Genomic DNA, 8,943 nt, shown 5'->3' on the forward strand with positions numbered 1-8,943 from the left:
TAATATTATATTTTAATTTAATATTTCTAACACTAAGTTAATTTTTTATATGTTTGTTGCTTACTTTATTGCATATATAAATAAACAAATATTTACATTTGACACAAACAATGTAAACGACAAGGTACACGGGGGGACTTATCTCCTGAAGGGGATTCTCCTCACTCAACCTTGTTTGATTTGATGCTATGTTAATTGTTTGGATTTTATTTACAAGAAGCTTCTATATGCATTTTTTTATACAACTTAGAATAGCAAACAAGCTGACGGCCCACCTGATGGAAAGTGGTAACCGTCGCCTATAGACATGAGCAGTATCATGGACATAACAGAGTATACTGTTTCACCCATGATAACCCCCATGCGTTGCCAATCCTGAGGACTCAGGTGTTATTCCTCTGTACCCAGTAATTTCACGCACTATCCCACCCTTCAAACCGAAACACAGCCATGCAAACACAACTGCTTCACGGTAGAAACAAGAATGGGACAGAGGCTCCCAAACAATTGAATTTTGTACAAAGTCTCCCTCTGTGAATCATAAGTCTCTTCATGCAAGTTCACTATGTAATTATCATGCGTACGGCCAAGGAGTGGATCGTTCTCCCAGCTTATATTATTTCATCCAAATATAATCTGCACCAACTTAAGGTACAAGTGAATTGACTATTCGTAGGCCCACGAGCTCCATCTTAGACTACATTACACATCATCCATTGGATAAGATCGTGATCAATCGCGGGATCCTTCAATAGTAAAAAAACTAGTTTCTTCAGAATATTTCTACTTAATATATGTAAATCCGACTAGTATTCGTCATTTTGACAGACTTATCCATTCAATTCTCTAACGGATGCACGTAAATAGTCATCTATTATTCATGCTGTCAAGAAGCCTGAACCACTGCAGCATTTTCAATCCTAAAAATGTTCTCCGAAACAGCTATGCTGTTGGCCGTGTTCAGTTTGGGTGAAATATGGTTGTGAAATTTCTGGGTACGAAGGCGATATTAGTTTACAAACATAGTAATTCATAATGGTTACCGCAGGCATTACAGTGATATTCATAATACTTTTCATGTCTATAGGCAATAGTTACCATTTTCCTTTAGATCAGCATGTTTAGATTTTTTTTATGAGTGAAAATGGAATGGTAACACCGCCTGCGCTAATGGGATACGCTAGTAGAGCACCAGTGAAGGGTGATAGATGAGAATGAAATCAGGCCAGTTAGCTCATCATGATGAATTCATCAGGAATTAACCATAATAGTTTCCAGGGGGAACCGCGAGGAGGTTGTTTAGGTTAGCAGTCAGCTTGTTTGCTATTCTAAATATCATAAAACATTTAATGGTGTCTAAATTATATAAAAAAAGAAATCCTCTATTAGCCCATATATCATGGTAACCCTAGTTTCGATTAACAAAGGCACTGAAATATTCAAGTGATAATATCTAACAAATGAAATTGCGTTTAGGAACAAAGAAAATACTGTTCATGAGGGATAAATAATAAAAAGAAATTTCGAATCATTCGAATAAATCAGTCTACGCTGTCGTTGCTGGTGGAACAAGAGATTTTGCACATGGAAGTTTAATTTTTTTTTATTGTTACGCGCTATCTCCGCCAATTCTGAATAGATTTTCGATACTTCTTTTTACCATCGACATAGTGGTAGTTTTGTATTGCTCATGCATTGTACCAATTAAAAAAATATATAAATGTTAAATAGATTGATAGGTATTTTGTTGATTGCATTAAAATTTTTATGATAAATTGTAATGAATTGAATTGACATAAGTTATTTATTATTGTTATTATTAAAAATGACAGTGAATTTACAGAGTACAGAGGAATAACACCTGAGTCCTCAGGAATGGCAACGCATGGGGGGTATCATGGGCGAAACAGTGTACTCTGTTATGTCCTTGACACCTATAGACACCTATAGACATGAGCAGTACGCTCATGTCTATAGGTGACGATTACCACTTTCCATTAGGTGAGTCATCAGATTGTTTGCCATTCTAAGTTGACTTGACAGATACCTATATTTAAGAAAAAATAATATAAGAGGTGTTTATAAGACCAATAGAAGAAAGAGAAAGACCCAAAAAGAAATAGATGGACTGTATCAAAGACAACATAGTCAGAAAGAGATTGACTAGTAAAATGATTGCAAATAGAGATGAATAGAAGAAGAAAACATGTTACACCGACCCAAATAGATATGGAAAAAAGGCAGGAAGAAGAAAATGAAGCCAAAAATAGTACTTTTAGTAACAGACAGACAGACGACTGTCTACACGCGGACGAACCAGCGTGTAAAAGCTAGTAAGAAAATAGAAATATCTAATCGGATGAGATATGGTTACTATTTGGGACTAATAAAGAATCTTATATTATTACGAGACATTAGATGAAATACGAAATAATCCGAATAAAACTTAATTACTATTGAAAGATCTAATAGATTGATGACTTCCTACCAGACTACATTAATGGTATTAAAAATCTATTTTATCTTTTTTAATGAGACTGATAAAGCCATAAAAATAGTCATTAGCTACCTTTGTCTGCGCAGACAGATAACAGACTCTGTAGGTAAATACCTCGAATTATTCTAGAAATTTCATTGGAAATAAAAAAAGACTTATTGCTTAATATTACAGAATTTTTTTGTTAAGAACTGGAATAAAAATTTCATGTGATAATTTAAATGAAATATTAAATCATAAATCGCATCTGCTACTTCCCTTCACATATAGATAGCAAGTAGCAAACAGTAAAAAATAGCAGTAAATCGCTGAATCCTATATCACCGATAGTGTTCAGTTAACAGTGAAATAAAACAACAATTAGTTGGGTGTTCATGATGATCGACTGGGTTTTTATAGAGCAAGCAAATAGAAAATAGCATGCTACTAATCATAAGAATTATAATTCATAATGCATGTTCAATAGTACATATTAGTGTATGTGATTAGGTTATTGCAAATGAAAATCAGTACCTGTGATTTGTAGGCGAGCGTGTATGACAAGATTGATGAATGTGGAAGAAGCAAAAGAGGTTTGTTTGAATCGAAGCATTTGGCGTTCCATTGTTTCTGCCTACCCTAATGGGAGACAGGCATGACAGATATGTATGTATGTATGTACCTGTGAATTTTATCAGGTCATTATTAACATTAAAAATAATTTCACACTTAATGATCATAATCATCATATCAGCTGTTGACTGTCCACTGCTGAATATAACGCCTCCTAACTTAATACCATTAAGTGTATTACTTAATGGTATTAAGTTAGTTAAGTTTAGTTTAGTAAGTTAGTAGTTAAGTTAAGAATATCAAACTTCGGTATGCCTAAACAAAAAGTCTCAGACTGTTAGTCTAACCACAAGAAACTACACAGGTATTAAAATATTTTCATTCTCCGTCGAAAGCTGGCATACAAAATATAGGCACATGAAACTCATTTACTACAATATCACATATACAGAGTGTGCTAACTGGATCTTGCGAGCAACAATACTCGTTTTTCATGTATCTCCCAAGAACAAAGCTAATATTTCAAGTGCCGTTACGTTGGTACATACAAAGCTAATTGCCGTCTCGCTTCGCGATAAAGCACGACGCTTTACTTGGAAAGGAAACGCGTTACTCAATGTTTGGGTCTACATTGGGATGGTAGTATGCAAAAGAGAGATAGATTTGCAATACAGAGAATGGTCCATAGACACGTGAAATAATATTATTTAGATTTCCTGATTTCGTCTACGTTGTTTGCAGTTAATTTTAGCTTAATTCAAAAAAATATAAAGTGTTACATAATCAAATTTTTTTCGTAAACTATCTTATTACAAAGACCTTCACCTACTAGCCTACAGCCTAAATGGTTGGCAACACACACATAATGCCCCTGGTATTGCAGGCGTCCATAGGCTACGGTAACCGCTTACCATCACGTGGGCCGTATGTTTGTTTGCCACCTCAGTGGTATAAAAAATTACTAAGTAATTATAAATTATCCGCTTTGTAAAATATACAATTTTGAATTATTTAATCCATTAAGAGTTTATTTAGTTATTATATAATGAACATATACCTATTAATTCTAAAATTACTAACATTCGCTTCGATTCAATTGCGTCGGATTAATTTCAAAAAGACACCCACGGAAAAGGAAGGAATAGCCTGTTCTATACCAAGACCTACACAGTTTTTGAGAACTATGATATTATTTATTTATTTAATTAATTATAATTCCATATCCTATAATTTCTCTACTATGTCCCATCTTTCAAAGCGAAACACGGCCGTAAAAGCATAGCTGCTTCGCCGTAGAAATACGAGTGGAACATATACCTCTCAAGCAGACGACTTTTGTATATAGTCACCCTCTAGTACTAGTTTTTACCACGATTAAAAAAGTTTAAGTTTTTTTTTATACAACTTAGAATGGCAAACAAGCTGACGGCCACCTGATGGAAAATGGTAACCGTCGCCTATAGACATGAGCAGTACCATAGACATAACAGAGTATACTGTTTCGCCCATGATACCCCCATGCGTTGCTATTCCTGAGGACTCAGGTGTTATTTCTCTGTACCCAGTAAATTCACGCCATATCCCATCCTTTAAACCGAAACACAGCCATGCAAACACAACTGCTTTACGGCTGAAACACGAATGGGACAGAGGCACCCAAGCAATCGACTTTTGTACAAAGTCTCTCTGGTATTAAGTATTCTTATGTAACATTAGTAAAAGATTTTGAAAAAATAAATGCTACTAAGTTTGATGAATATATTATAGTTAATTTGATATCTATATTAAAAGTTAATATATATAGAGGATTTAAATAAATAAATAAAAATAGTTTCGTTATAAATTAAACTTTAGGCACTTGCCAGTTAGTAACAAATTTAGTGCTGATAATAACGTAGACTATAATTAATTAGTTGACGGAATACTTGAATTATTTTGCTTAATAACTTCAGATTGCGATAGTAAAAGCTGAAATTCAAGGACACTAAAATTACAAAACAATTTCAATTAATTACTAGTAATTTAGGATTTTATATTAACTTTAAAAGGCATATTTTTATTACTTTGAGTGTAATTTTCATAGGGAATACATTTTTTTTTAAATAAAACAAACTTATAGCAACTTATACCACTACACTGAATTTATACTAATGAAAATATATTGTATGTTACACATATAATTACGATTTTTCTAGTATAGTGATTATTTTAATGACTAAATAATTGAACTCGACCAAGTTACTAAAGCGTTATGAAATAGTCATTTTTTGTTCAACTTATTTAAAGCAGTGGATTAGTTCTATTTACATACCACCGTCCACGAGCAGTCGGCAACAAGTCCGCCTCTGATAACAGCGTGCGCCAGAATTAATTAGTGGACTAAAAACTTGGCTCAATGCGCTTAATAACATCCAAGTGCGACAATACAGGCAAGTTTTATATCATCATCATAGATGTCATCATTATTCATATCACAGGCATCATCATTATTCAAATCATAGGCATCATGAATATATATTTTTAGAAATAAGAATTTTCAATTCCATTATATATTTATTCGTAGTTTTCAAACGATTTTTTGAAAGGAGGAGTTTTTCAGTTCGGTTGTATTTTTTTATGTTTCTTACCTCATAGCTGCATTAGTTGGAAACCGATTTGGAAAATTATTTTTTTTTATCTGAAAGGATATATTTATAGATTTGTCTCATATAAATTCTATCAATCTGTTCAGTCGTTTATTTATTTTTTAAATCTAAATAATTTTTGTTAACAGTACTAATTCATTCAAAACACATTTGGTAAATATAATAGATAGCCTAAAGGCACTTAATAACATGTAATAATAAACTTATACAAACTACATTTATATATATTTCCCGTGATATATTATTATGTAAGTATAATAGACCTAAATACATATATATTTATATATATTTAAATATTATTATACATATATTATATTTAACTATTTTTTTTTAATGGATGAAAATGATATGGTAACCCCGCCTGAGCTAACGGGATACGTTGGCGGAGCACCAGTGAAGGATGATCGATGAGGATGAAAACAGGCCAGTTAGGTCATCATGATGACTTCATCTGGAATTAATTATGATTATTCCCAGGGGGAACCGCGAGGAGGTCGACCTGGTTGGGTATATTGCTAGCAATGGGATTCTTAGCCTCCATTACTAACAATCCCTTTCCTCCCTATATTTAATTATTAACAGTGCTTCTAATAAAATGCGCTCAAACTTTATATGCGTTTAAATACAATTCTTTATATGGTAAATACAAGGGGAAAACCCGATGTAAACCACTAACATTGGGATCTTCAAATACCCTTATATAATATATATATATATATATATATAAATGTTTTTGGTTTTAATTAAAGTCGCTCTTTTTTGTGGAATACAATTTTAATTACTATTTACTTTATCAACCTTTTCAAATCGATCGATCGATATTAACATAGACAAGAACTAAAAGTGGATCTCCTAAAATTCCTGCGTTGACGGGAGATAACGATCTTGTGCAAGTGAACCCGATTTAAACAGCACCTAATGGTATTAATACCAATCAATCACTCCCTTGGGAGATACATTTAATGTAGACATGCGATATATGTGTTTTGAATATTTATATTCGCTTGTATTTGCGCTTGGTGAATAAAATGATTGATTACCCCCATACTAAGGACAACTGACGTAACGAGAATAAAAGTAAATATAATATAAACACATAATACATTTATTTTAATTTTTTTACCTGTTAACTGTCCACTGCTGGACATAAGCCTTCCCCATAAGGGAAGGAGTTTACCAGTAGTTGCCACACTTTACAGGCAGGTTAGCAACCGCAGTTAGGCTTTTTGAGATGTATTAAGAAGGACGCCGCTGCCCATCCCTCGCCCTCCCTTAGTCGCCTCTTACGACACTCTCTTACCACGTAAATTCTCTACCATATCCCACCCTTCAAACCGAAACACAGTCATGTAAACACAACTGCTTTACGGTAAAAACACGAATGGGACAGAGGTGCCCAAGCAAACGACTTTTGTACGAAGTCCCTCTGGTGGATCATCAACTTACATTTTACATACTTATAAGTGGCCATCTTGAAATAGGCTTAGCGAACTCCAGTCATTCTCAGCTCTTATATTAACTATTAAAAAAAATTATACAAAAAACTTTCAAATACGATACACGATAGAGTAACGACTATTTCGCAATTCCCAACAAACATTTCTTCAAAAGGGGGGTAAAGAGGTTTCTTCAGGGTAGGCAACGCGCGCGTAATACCTCTGGTATTGCAGGTGTTCATAGGCTACGGTAACCGCTTACCATCAGGTGGGCCGTATGCTTGTTTGCCACCTCAGTGGTATAAAAAAATCCAGATTTAATAATGACACCATATGACAGTCTATGGGGAAGTTCTACATTCAGCAGTGGGCAGATAATGGCTGAGATGATGACAAAGGACACCTTATTTTTTAATAATAAATGAAAACCTACTTGCGTTATTGGTACGCTGGCAGTGTACTAGTGAGGGGTGATAGGTGAGGATAAAGTCAGGTTAGTTGGCTCATTATGGTTTTCCCAGGAATTATCCAAGATAACTTCTAGGAAGGACTACGTAGAGGTCGAGTAAACTAATCATTAACAAACCTTTGCGGAATTTACATTACAGTTTTACTCTTTGAAAATAAATTATGATAGCATTAAGGTATTCGTATATCATCTGACCTAATTTTGCCCCATAAAAATTATTAAAGATGACTTATTGAAACAAAAACTATCCTATCTGTGGGAGAAAGGACTGTATGCTGGTATGGAAACACGGTGTTTTAGAAAGATAATAATAATATAAAAAAATATACAAAGCAAACCAAGGGAGCAAAAAAGCGAACGAAACAAAACTAAACTGACTCAGACTTCAAATTATAAACAAAACATCTTTTTAATAAAATTAAAAAAGAAACTAAAAAGGTGCGTCGTGCACACTATCTCTCAAGTTATAACAGACAATACACATTTATCAACATTCATTAAAATCGGTTAGGTTTCGGAGCTTAGTGTGAATATATATATATATATATATATATACCTGATGGTAAGTGATTATGGATTTTATCTGTGTGGGCCGCAGGTTTAACGCAAGATTACATCCAACCTGTGGCCCACGCTATGCCAGCTTATATAAACACTTTTTCACGCTTCTCTTGAAGGTATCCAAATTACACTGTGTGTTATATAGTGCCCTCTAGATGTATGACGTGATGAACTTTGCCCTAAAGTTTATCAATGTATACACAAATAATTTTAATTAATATAAACGGAAAAATAACTCGCATATAATAGCTATCATTTAAATTTTGAAGGGCATCTACTTGGAGTCATCCAAAAATAAAAGCGTACTCAAAGTAAGACAAGAAAATATTTCCATCTTGCTCATACTTCCGTGTTTTGCTTATAATGGTGTCTCGTTTTAACTATTACGTAATTACGTGACATATTTATTAGGACCGCAGGTACTATTCTTAATCTATGTGCATTAATTACATTAAAATATATTACGTGTGGTCCCCATATAGAATAGGCCACCCCTTCCTTTCCTGTGGGTGTACTAAGAATCGACTAAGGGAGGGCGAGGGATAGGCACCAGCGTCCCTCTTAAAACATCTTAAAAGCCTATCTGCGGTTGCCGATCCGCCTGCCAAGCATGTCAACTACTAGCAATACCCCTTCAAGGGGGAGGCTTATGTTCAGCAGTGGACAATTAAAGGCTGATATGATGATGATGATGATACCAAACACAAACTGCTAGTTTTTACTGTAAAATTCAAAGAAGTGGTTTCATAGATTACATATAAACTTTATTGAAATGATGCGGGC

This window comes from Galleria mellonella, unplaced genomic scaffold (assembly GCF_026898425.1).
Source record: "Galleria mellonella isolate WM207_F2 unplaced genomic scaffold, CSIRO_AGI_GalMel_v1 utg264, whole genome shotgun sequence".
Classification (NCBI taxonomy): domain Eukaryota; kingdom Metazoa; phylum Arthropoda; class Insecta; order Lepidoptera; family Pyralidae; genus Galleria; species Galleria mellonella.